At 35.0% G+C, this 11,485-nt stretch overlaps 2 pseudogenes; both read right to left on the bottom strand.

The window, feature by feature from the left end:
• Window positions 1-258: 258 nt before the first annotated feature.
• Window positions 259-790, bottom strand: LOC131839750 (MICOS complex subunit MIC19-like; annotated as a pseudogene).
• A 4,584-nt stretch (window positions 791-5,374) lies between these two features.
• Window positions 5,375-6,292, bottom strand: LOC131839749 (olfactory receptor 6C2-like; annotated as a pseudogene).
• Window positions 6,293-11,485: the final 5,193 nt, after the last annotated feature.

Raw genomic sequence — 11,485 nt, 5'->3', positions numbered from 1 at the left:
TGTTCTTAAAATTGTGTATTAAAAGAGGGATCTCCAGCAAAGTATCTAGAAACTGAATAGCACACTTAAAAATTACTCATGTTCCAAAAAATAAACCTAAGGGAAATTTGTAAATATGGCTTCACTGGTGAATTTTACTAAATGTTTCAAGAATAAATGCCAGTCCTTTTCAATGAGTGCTAAAAATTTGAAGACAGGGACACTTCCAAATTCATGTGTATCAGGTCAGTGTTACCCTGATTCCCGTCAGACATGTTACTACAGCTGGAGAATTTTGGTCTGCATATCAGCCCAGCCAGGATGAAACTCATATTGCTTGAACTTTGCTTCCCTGTCTTCAGCAACTTTCTGATATTTTTTCAATGGTAACTTTGTAGAATTCTGAGCTCCTCTCCTCTAGCCAGTTGCTCTTTATAGAATACATCCTGCCTCTTTATCACTGGATCTTTCTCTTCCAGTTGTTTAGCCAGGTGCTTCCTTGGTTTGTTCTTCTTCACTTGATATCCTTCTGTGAAGAACTGCTCTGGTTAACTGTTCATTGGCAAAAGTCCTTTCAGTTCAGTTCTTTGCCTTGCTTTAGTTGTTTCTGATTTTCTGACTCTTTCTTGGTTTGCTCCAACGCCTGTTCCTCAGCTACTCTTCTTTTCAATTCTTCATCAAAAACTGAGGAACCATAAGCACCAGAATACTGTTGAGACTTCGGACCTGATGGTAAGGATTTTATTGGGTGCTCTCTATGCCTCCTGAATCTGGATTTCTGTTTCTTTTCCCAGATATGGGAAGTTTTCATCTTTTTTCTTCAAATAATATATATTTTTTGCCCCCTTTTATCTCCCCTTTCCTTCTGAGATCCCTATAATGAGAATGCTATTATGCTTCATGGTGTTACTGAGTTCTCTTATTCTATTTTCATTTTTTAAATATTCTTATTTCTTTCTCCTATTCAACTTGATTGTTTTCTATTACTCTGTCTTTTAGATTGCTGATTCATCCTTCAGCTTCCTCTTGTTTACTATTTATTCCTTCTTGTGTATTTTTTATTTCAGTTATTGAGTTCTTCATCACTACTTGTTTTTTTTTTTTTTTAATATTTTCTATCTCTTTGTTGAGGGTCTCACTGAGGTCCTTCACTGTTTTCTCAAGTCCAGTGAGTATCTTTATGACCATTACTTTAAATTCTTTATCAATATATTGCTTGTCTCCATTCCATTTAACTCTCTTGTTATGATTTTGTCCTGTTCTTTCCTTTGGGAAGTATTCCTCTCTTTCCACTCTCCGTCTGTTTCTCTGTGTTATGAAATTTAGGTGCGTCTCCTGCTCTTGGAAGTAGTGGCTGTATGAAGAAGAGGTCCTGTAATACACTGAAATGCAAGTGTCCCCTGTTCACCTGAACCTGGTGCTTTAGGGGTGTCTCCTATGTGCATTGTGTGCACCCTATTGTTGCCAAGCCATGTTTGCCTTTAGTTTAGTCATCTTCAATGGCTCACTTTGTCAGTTTGAAGAAGTTTAGTTCCTGTATTATTAATATGCCAGTCTGTGGCTGCCTTGGGTTTCAGTTGGGTCTAATCAGGCATTTGCCAAAGCTGTGGTCACACCAAATGGCAGGGTTTTTTCACGCCTTATTCCTGAAAGGCCTTCATTTGTGGGCCTGGCCTGCAGTCAGATCAGATATCTGCCCCTAGTCCTATGCTTGGGTCAGAGTTGGACTGGCATATGTGGTTCTCTTTCCCTTGCCCTTGGGTAGGAGTCATTTTAGAGTGGTGTTGGCCACTGTTAGGGCTGCTTGCACAATGTTACACTTGTGGTCCTGCTTTGGATGGACTCCTGCTGAGGGCTGGTCTGCAGGAGAACATGAGGATGGGGTGCATAGTGTTAGCAAGATTTGTGCCAGTCGGCCTGGGAGGAGTCCTGGATCTGCTTTGTGGAGTGCCTGTCAAGGTTAGATTGGAGGGGGCATGTTGCAGGAAAGCTTGGGCATGGGGCGTACTGTTAGCAAGCTAGGTAGAGAGTGTTTGGACTGGCTTCTGCAGGTGTCTGTGAATGATGGTGAAGGGAAACAGTGCCTGCCCACTCTTTGTTCTTGGAGAAGACTCCTAAAGATCCCTGCCCCTCCAGGACATGTTCTGAGATTAATAATTAAGTCTCCTTCCCATATTACCAGCGTTTTTCAAACTGTTGCTTTTATGTTGTATCTCAGTGGTGATGTTTTTTATACTGTTTCTTTAACGGCAGGGAATCCGTTTGCTTTGCCCTGCTGCTCTCCCAGAGCCAAGCCTGCTGATTTTTAAAGTTCCAGGTGGTAAGTTCTATTGATTATAAACTCTTAAAGTTATGCCTCTCTGGTTTTCAAAGCCAAATGTTATGGAGATTCATCTTCCCAGTGTGTTTCTCCCCTGCCTGAGATGCCTGGTGTGGGGTCTGCCTTTTCCTTTCTATAGGCTTGTATGTCTCTCCCTCTTGTAGGCAGTCTTGTAGTCAGTTTTATTCCTGACTGAGTGGCCACCCTTCCCTACCATCTTTGATGTGGCCTCCTCTCTACCATTAGTTGTGGAGGGTCTGTTCTGCCAGTCTTCAGGTCATTTTTTGGGTTATTTACACTGATGTGGCTATTATCTAAGAGTGTCCATGGGGTGAGGTGAGCTTAGGATTCTCTTACTCTGCCATCCTCCCTGGAAGTCTCTGAATTACATTTTAAGTGGTGTTTACTTCTTCCTTATTACTATATAGTAGATTATTAGCTTTTCTTTATTCAATTACATATTTTAAAAATCATACATTTTGCAAGATAGTCAATACAATGTGACATTTCAATAAGTAATTTAATTTTTACATAATAAATTCTTCATCAAATAATGATATTTTGATCTTGATTAATTCTACCCAATTATAAAATTATCAACCTCTATTTGTTTAGATTTTATTCCACTTTCTTGATCTAATCATTGAGTGTTTTAGATAAAATAAAATTTCTTAAGATGTTCCCTGATGTAATTTTGATGATTATGTGTGCAATCCTGAAAAGGCAGTGCCATATCCTATAGAAATTACAGACCTGGAATAACATGAAACAGGACTGAACCCTGGCTCCAACACTTATTAATGCTACCTAATAGTCCCACATCTCAGTTTACCAATCTATGAAACAAAGATTAAAAACCAACTCCAGTGGTCTTTGGAAGAATATCCATTAAAAAAATATGTGTGTGCATATGTGTGTATTAAAGTAAATTCATAAAAAAATAAAGTAAATTCATATATAGATAATATTGTAGCTCATGTAAAGTTAGCCTAAATTGATCTCTCAGTAAATGACAACTTTTGTTAATTTTTTTCCATATCTTAAAATCGAAATCAAATGTAGCAGGGTAGTTAAATCTTGATTTAAAGTTCTTTAAAAATCTATAGCATATTTAACCCATTTGATTCTTTCATGAAATTTTTTGACAGAAATTATCATTTTTCTTTAATAAGTAACAATCTTTTTCAGTAATTGTGATGCTTTCTCATTCAGTATATTTGAAAATAATATATTCAATATCATTTATTTACTAGCTTTTATATATAGTAAAGTATGCATAAAAGTAGAGTTTGCCTTTCTAGAAGATTTTAGATACACAATATAAACAAAATTTTAGTGAATTAGTACTAAAGAAGAGAAAGTTTAGGTCAAAACAGCAGGTAGGATAAAGAGTTTCTCCAGATTTAGTATGTATGTTTGTGTGGTGGGAGAGGAAGAGATAGCCTATAAATAGATGACATTCATGTTGAGACCTAAGTGAAAAATAGAGGAAATGGAATGAAAAAAATGAGGAAGAGAGACTTTTTTTTTCTTTTCTTTTTAACAAAGGCAAATGCAAGTGCCATATTCTAGAGATACCAGTCCAAAAGGATGGTCATTAGACCTGGATGCCAGAAAGACAAGAGAAAACTTACCAATATGAAAATTTACATAGTAGCTTTATGAGCCTTAATTTAAAAATAGAAGAAATTTTAAGAAAAACTAATGTACATTTTGTTGTCTTCTAACCTATATGCCATTTACTTCATGAAAAAAATGTAACTAATATTTTAATTATAACTTTTCATTTGGAATTCCTTTTCAATTATCTTAGACTTCCATGTATATTGATAATTTGTTTTCTAGATTTCTTTTGAAATTCTTTTTTCATAATATAAAAAATTTATTGGTTAATTTAACTACATTTTGAATTTGAATATTTGTACTTTAAACAATTGAATATTTTTCATAATTTTAACAACTTCTTTAATTCCTCAATAGCAATTAACATTTTGACACTGAACTTACCATAACTTTTTAGAAAATAGCTTTTTCTCACATTTAAAACATTATGTATTTTGTATAGTCTGTGAATCTTTTACTTTTAAAATTTTAGCATTTTATATGAGTGTGTGTGTATTTACAAATACAGGATCTTAGATATCAAATTCTACTTCCATTTAAGACACATTTATTTGGAATGTATTTATTCTTATTTTCTTTACTTTTCAATTATATCATATTAGTTTTTGCCAGTAGTGCCTTTTTTTTTCCTTTTTAAAATTTTTATTTAAATTCCAGTTAGTTAACATACAGTGTGATATTAGTTTTAGGTGTAGAATTTAGTGATTCATCACTTACATATAACACCCAGTGCTTATCACAAATGTTCTCCTTAATACCCATCACGCATTTAACCCTTTCTCCCACCACTAACCCACCACTGCTGCTTTAAAAAAAGAAAAATACTGAGCTAAGTACAATCAGGGATATTACTAATTAAAAATTTCTACCTAGAGCAGTGGTTTGGTGGCTCAGTTGGTTAAGCCTCTGACTCTTGATCTCAGTTCAGATCTTGATCTCAAGGTCATGAGCTCAAACCCTGTGTTGGGCTCCATACTGTGCATATGACTACTTAATTTTTTTCTTTTTTTTTGGCTTAGAATTTGACCTGCCAACACTAGGTACTCAATAAGTTTTATTAGTCAATTAAAATTCAACAATACTTAGATTAGATGATTAGAAGAGCACTTTAAATCAATTATTTAAATATAAAATAAACGATTTATTTCATTGCTTGGTACTCATTTGTTTTATTTTTCTATATTGCAATTTTGTTTGTGAGATTAGAAGTAACATCAGGATTACAGTTAATAGAAAATTATTATCATGTCTTCTGATTGGGATTCTTGGGTTTGTTTGCAGGGTGGGGAGTTAAAGGAATGAACTCAGGTGGTGAAATATATTAATTCCGGAAGAAAAAAATGTTTGAGAAAGTTAACCTAAATAGAGATCATGTTAAAAAGAGACAAAGAGATTAAGAGTTTGATGGTTTATGCTTAGCTTGTTATTTTATTTATGAACTTGAGCATTTGTTTACTTTTTTGAGACTAATGCAAATTTTCTGAAGGACTCACTGAAGGCTAGTCTCACCTGTTTGTTTCTTAGAGTGTAAATGGATGGGTTCAACATGGGAGCTATGAATGACATTAGCACTGCGACGATTCCTTTGCTGAAGGTTTGACATAGATGAAGATACAGCTTCCATAGGTGATGGAAACAATAATCATGTGAGAGGAACAAGTAGAAAAAGCTCTTTTTCTTTGTTGGGAAGAGGGGAATTGTAGAATGATCTTGATGATGTGAATGTAAGACAGAAGAACACACAGAAGGGTCAGAATGAAGGTCAGCACAGCACAGACGATAACCAACTGCCCTATGAGCCATGTGTCTTAGCATGAAATCTTCAAGACTGGAGATGCATCACAGAAAAAAATAATCAATGACATTTTAATCACAGAATTTCAAATTTAGCAACAGAGTAAGTGGTGGGAATATGATCAACAAGCCAGTCATCCAACAGCCAAGGACAAGTCTCTTGCGGACTCTCTTGTTCATGATGGTCACATAATGCAGGGGTTTGCAGATGGCTACATAGCAGTCATAGAACATTGTAGCCAAGAGAAAAAATTATGTTACTCCAAAGATGTTGATGAAAAAACTTGAATAACACAAATATTATATGTAATTGACCTTGTCACCTGTTGCTATGTTGTACCAGTATCTAGGGATACATGCAGAGGTAAATGAAATTTATAATAAAGCAAAATTCTGTAGGAAAAAGTACATTGGTGTTTTAAGGTGAGAGTCAACTAAAGTGAGGGATATGATGGTCAGACTGCCAGTTGTACTCAACATATAAGTGAGAAGTAGAAATATAAAAATTGGAATCTGAAGTTGAGGGTCCTCTGTCAGTCCCAATAAGATGAAGGCTGTTACTGTGTGGTTTTTCATTACTGACTACTAAATTTTATTCAATTTTATGTAAAATTTAGAGATATTTTATTTGAATAGAGTGTGTCAAAGCTAGATGGCAATAAACAGTGACTACCAGAGACAGCATACAAAGGAACATGTGGTTTCTTCTATAAATTAGAAATTGATATTGCCAATACTCTAGCTACTTAATTGTTTATTTTATTTTATTCTTTTGGCAGTTTTGTGATAGATTTTTAAACATATTTAAAAAAAATTATTCTACCGTCTCATTTTCTTTTCCCTCACAGCTTTAATCTATACCCAAGAATGGATTTTCTCATGTGATTAGATTGTGATTCAACAAAATTATGATTTATTCTTATATCTAGCATTTATTCTTTATTTCAAAGATGAATATATCAATTTAGTTTGTTTTATGCCTTTTCTTAAAGATTTGGTCATATAAAATGTAAATGTATAACAGCTGATCTGGACTCCATCAGGGCTGCTGACCCATCTGTGACTTGTATTTTGCATCGTGGCACGATAATGAAGCATGTGCTTATGTCTTGTTTCCTGTTTCAACTTCTAAATTGTTGGATCACTCCTCTGACTCTCTTAAGTTTCTCTGGTGGTATGTAATTTACACTCAGTATCCACTGGATACATGATACAGAGAGTATTTTAATGCACAATTTATCTACTTCATATGAAGAAATGTTGGGACCAATGATACACAGCTGGAAAAAACCTCACCTATTTCAGTCAGTTTAAGTATGGAAAACATTGTAATACCTCATTATCACTAAGTTCAGAATCAAATTAAAAATACTGAATATACTCCCTACACACCTGTCTATACTCTCTTTCTCACTCTAAGCTGTAGTGGCAGCATCATGCTGATTAAGAGCACACCTGTTGTGAGACCTCCATCATGCAATACCTGGCTTTCCTGCCCACATCTCTAATGACTTCAGGCAAGTTTCCCAACGTCTCAGGCCTTCAGGGTGTTTTAATCACTAAAATGGAGATAATAAGAGTATCTACCATATACAGTTAAAATGATTAGATGAGGTAATGTATTTATGATAAAATCTGATGCATAGTATATGCTTCATATATGTCAGCTACTATTATCTCTGTCCTACAGATAATTCATGTGACATGACCTCAAAACCACAAAATCCTAAGTGGGATTTATGGTCTGTGTAAGTGATACCTTCTTTCTACTCCACATTTCTTATAGTAAGAGGAATAGATTATATTTACTGAGAATTTATCATGTCGTAGGCCTTGTGTTAAGTGGTTTACACTGATTATCTGGGAAAAAAAAACAAAAAACAAAAAAACTCTTCTTCCACATCTCTCTCTGTCCTTCCACATTCCATCTTTACTTCCTAGTCTCCAAAACTACCCAGGTACAACTCCTTATTTGTGATTTTCACTTTGAGCATCATTTCTACTGAGAAGTCTTCTCAACTTCAGGTCTGTATTGACTGGTCCTTATTTGTGCTCTCATAACACATAATTGTTACTTCAGTGAGAAGGTAAGTTTGTTGACATCAGGAACTGCTATCTTTTTTACTGGGATAGCTCTAAAACTAGCAATCCTAGACTTATAGTTAATGGTAAGACATATTGTTCTATAGATACATATATATCTTATTCATTTGCCTACATATTCAAAGCTATCTTCTGTCCTATTTGGGTTTCCTCTTGAAATTTCTTTCTGGGGCACCTGGGTGGTACTGTCATTTAAGTGTCTGACTCTTGCTTCTGGCTCAGGTCTGATCTTGGGGCTGTGGGATCAAGCCCCAGGTCAAACTCTGCACTCAATGGGAAGTCAGCTTGAGATTCTCTCTCTCCCTCTCTGCCCCTAGCCCTCATTTTCTCTCTCTCTCAAATAAATAAATAAATAAATAAATAAATAAATCTTAAAAAAAAGAAACTGCTTTGTCACTAATTTTAATTATTAAACTTTTATATGTGCCAGTATCTAACATTAATAGTTCAGGCAGCATGAAAGGTAATAAAGCAAAGAGGGTGGTGGTTTCATGATATGCATGATTATTATTACCTTTTATGTAGGCTGAACTATTAAATAGCATCTGTGACTTGCTTTAGCTTTCAAACAGGTAAATAGTTGTATTTTTCTTGGTAGTTGTTTGGCTTTCTTGAGGACTCCGTCAGTAAGATATTCAAACTGGAGGTAAAAAATTTACATATTTAAATAATTTTTCACATGTTATTTTTCTTAAAATATAAATATTTTGACATTTCTATTCTAAAATATACTTCATTTAATTCTATTTAATTTCAGTCCACTGTATTTATGTAATTCCAGTTTTTAAAATTTAATGTAATTTAATATATATATATATATTTTGGTGTTCCAAAATTCATTGTTTATGCACCTCACCCAGTGCTCCATGCAATATGTGCCCTCCTTAGTACCCACCACCAGGCTCACCCAACCCTTACTCCCCTCCCCTCCAAAACCCTCAGTTTGTTTCTCAGAGTCCATAATCTCTCATCATTTGTCTCTCCCTCCAGTTTCCCCCAACTCACTTATCCTCTCTATCTCCCAATGTCCTCCGTGTTATTCTTTATGCTCCACAAATAAGTGAAACCATATGATAATTGACTCTCTCTGCTTGACTTATTTCACTCAGCATAATCTCCTCCAGTCCCATCCATGTTGATACAAATTTGGGTATTCACCGTTTCTAATGCTCTTTATTTTGGTAAATTCTTATTATTTAAAAACTTTGTATGAAAATAGCTAAAGTTTTGAATCAATTTCCAACAACCTTTTATGAACCTTTGTTTTCTACAAAGGATGAAATGTCTCCAAAAAACAGGTTTTTATGAAAATTATTGCATGATTTTGTAATAATTCCTGGAAATGAAATTTCAAGGAAAAAGATACTCACTTAGAAATTTTGTATATATTTACAAAGGTATCATCTACAAACTTCATTCCTATCATGGTTTCCTTCAACTCACTATGCCACTTTAATTGTATCTGTGCTAAAATTACTGTAATGTACTGTGTCTTTTTTCAAGATTATTGACACATATTTTATAAAGGCCATTGGGTGTTAATTCACACAACTTACACCACAAAATAGTCAACTATTCAGTTTACATTTAAAACTTTCATTCTTGTCTTCCGCAGAGAAAGATTTTTTCCCTCTTAAATTTCCATTTATGTCTCTTTAATGCATATTTTGAAACTGAGGTTGAAGAACTTGCTAATTTGTCATTTCCTGACTTGTTTATTTTAGCCATTCTGACTGGTGTGAGGTGATATCTCATTGTGGTTTTGCTGGCGAGGATGCGGAGAAAGGGGAACCCTCCTACACTGTTGGTGGGAATGCAAGCTGGTGCAGCCACTCTGGAAAACAGCATGGAGGTTCCTCAAAATGTTGAAAATAGAACTGCCCTATGACCCAGCAATTGCACTATTGGGTATTTACCCTAAAGATACAAACGTAGTGATCCAAAGGGGCACATGCACCCGAATGTTTATAGCAGCAATGTCCACAATAGCCAAACTATGGAAAGAATCTGGATGTCCATCAACAGATGAATGGATCAAGAAGATGTGGTATATATACACAATGGAATACTATGCAGCCATCAAAAGAAATGAAATCTTGCCATTTGTGACAACATGGATGGAACTAGAGCGTATCATGCTTAGCGAAATAAGTCAAGCAGAGAAAGACAACTATCATATGATCTCCCTGATATGAGGAAGTGGTGATGCAACATGGGGGCTTAAGTGGGTAGGAGAAGAATCAATGAAACAAGATGGGATTGGGAGGGAGACAAACCATAAGTGACTCTTAATCTCACAAAACAAACTGAGGGTTGCTGGGGGGAGGGGGTTTGGGAGAAGGGGGTGGGATTATGGACATTGGGGAGGGTATGTGCTTTGGTGAGTGCTGTGAAGTGTGTAAACCTGGTGATTCACAGACCTGGGGATAAAAATATATATTTATAAAAAATAAAAAATTAATAAAAAAAAAAAGAACGCGCTAATTTTTGCATTGGCTCAATAGTTGTTCTATAGTTTTTCATTAGCTATCACACTTAGTGTTACTAACATCCTTAAAAACTTTTGGTTTTGAGTATCTCTTATATAAATGGATAGAAGACAATATGCTTTTCAATTTCCTGGCAAAAATCAGTTAGCTTGTGCTGTAACTGGCTCTCATTTGTCCTGTAAAATACTCACTTTCTCCAAAGATGAGGCAGGATCATCTCTTACTGTATGCCCAGTTACTACAACTAAAACCCAAGGTTTACTGTTATCTTCACTGGACTCCAGTGACAATGATTTTTTGAAGAACTTTGATATTCCAAGGAACTAAAGGGGAACACCATAATAACTACAATAGATAATTTTAATGAAGTGGAAAGATACTCTCAAGCCTGCTTAACTTTCTCAATCTGTTATTCCTCACTACAGTGGCTCCTGGAGCTTTACATGGTACCAAGCTCTTTCCTGTACCCTCTAGGTGGTAACCCTTGTTCCAAAATGTTTTTCATTTATTCCATTCATTAATGCTGTCTTTAAGAGACATGGTTTAAGGGGTGCCTGGGTGGCTCAGTGGGTTAAAAGCCTCTGCTTTCAGCTCAGGTCATGATCTCAGGGTCCTGGGATTGAGCCCCGCTTGGGCTCCCTGCTCAGTGGGGAACCTGCTTCCTCCTCTCTCTCTGCCTGTCTCTGCCTACTTGTGATTTCTGTTTGTCAAATAAATAAATAAAATCTTAAAAAAAAAAAGAGAGACAAGGTTTAAGAAAATAGTTTTCATCTTCAAAAATATAAAATAAATAATATAAAAGATAATATAAAAATAAAATTAAAAAATAATATAAAAATAAAAATATAAAAGAAATAGTTTTCATCTATTATATTTTAGGGGCATATGGGTGGCTCAGTGGGTTAAGCCTCTGCCTTTGGCTCAGGTCATGATCTTGGGATCCTGGGATCGAGTCCCTCATTGGACTATCTGCTCAGCAGAGAGCCTGCTTTCCCCTCTCTCTCTGTCTGCCTCTCTGCCTACTTGTAATCTCTTTCTTTGTGAAATAAATAAATAAAATCTTTTAAAAAATAAAAGAGTTTTATATTTTAAAAAAGATCTAGGATAACAAACTTTGTCAATATTATTTAAGTTGTTGTATCAGTGATTTTAATGTAATATACATTTTCTCTTTAAA

Source organism: Mustela lutreola, chromosome 8 (assembly GCF_030435805.1).
Source record: "Mustela lutreola isolate mMusLut2 chromosome 8, mMusLut2.pri, whole genome shotgun sequence".
Lineage (NCBI taxonomy): Eukaryota > Metazoa > Chordata > Mammalia > Carnivora > Mustelidae > Mustela > Mustela lutreola.
The sequence above is the reverse complement of the archived record's forward strand: the minus strand, read 5'-3'. Positions and strand labels throughout refer to the sequence as shown.